The sequence below is a fragment of the Haliaeetus leucocephalus genome, unplaced genomic scaffold, assembly GCF_000737465.1.
Source record: "Haliaeetus leucocephalus isolate CR32 unplaced genomic scaffold, Haliaeetus_leucocephalus-4.0 Scaffold186, whole genome shotgun sequence".
NCBI lineage: Eukaryota > Metazoa > Chordata > Aves > Accipitriformes > Accipitridae > Haliaeetus > Haliaeetus leucocephalus.
In genome coordinates, this window is record NW_010972622.1 from 177,193 (window position 1) to 178,304 (window position 1,112).

A 1,112-nucleotide genomic window follows, 5' to 3' on the forward strand; every position below is an offset into this window, starting at 1 on the left:
AATCCCCCCCACCTCGCTCCCCCCCCCGACCTAAAAGTGCCTTGAACACAGACCTGACAGAGAATCACGAAAATTGGGGGTTTTCTCCAGGAAATCCGAGCACGCATACAAAGAAAACCCGTCGCATCCTACCAGGCCCCTCTCTACTGCCCTGAAAGGGAAAAAGCCAGACAGGGTTTTAGGGAGCCAGCCCCCCCCGGTCCCCCAAAGACAAAAACCTCTTAAAGAGGGTTGTCTCTATTTGCAGCTAGCAGGGCTTTTTAGGGAGGTAAAGAAAACATCGCCCTTGCTAGAAACCTGCATTTTTTTTAACCTGATGGGTAGCTGGGGAAGGGAGACATAGCTGCATGAGAGATATTTCCTTAACCCCCCCCACAATCTCCTTTTTTTAAATTGAGAAATTAGCATCCAGGCGACAAAGCGCATCTTTCGAGTTATCCCGGGGAGGGAGAGATGCGACTCGCTCAGATTCCAACAGGCTGGTATCACCGGAGGCTACAGAAAAGGATATTTTCTACCTATTTTCCTACGTTGTCATCAATAAACACAGCAAAACAGCATTCATACTCCGTCAGAAGAGCTGTTGCAAAGAATTTTTTTTTTTTTTAAGAGGAAGGATATAATTTGGGGGTAGTGCAGAGAGTTGCTGTGAATTCAGAGAGAAAAAAAACTCTCCGAAAGGCTCAGTTTACGTGGAAGGAAATTCAGATTTTTTTTCCAGGGAGAGTTTTCTAGGGTTATGTGTGCGTTTTCCTTCTCCTTGTGACATTCTGGCATTGAGGACAACACCACCGCCTGCATCGAAGCCTCATATCTATAGGGACATAGTGTGATACACATACCTCATATATTATATAGATATATACCATATACACCAGATATATACACAGTCTTTGTCTCTCGCCTCTTCCTAGAGATCCTGATTAAGCCTCGAGATCCTGATTAGCTGCAAACCCTCAATTTAGACTGAGAAAAACACATCTTGGGTCACACCGTGCACTGAAAAAGAGCATCTTCCATAGGACGCGGGGCCGGTCCTTTAAGACAACATACCCCATCCCCTTCCCTATTTCCCCCCCCCCCCATTCCTTTATTTTTGCTATTCCCCCCCC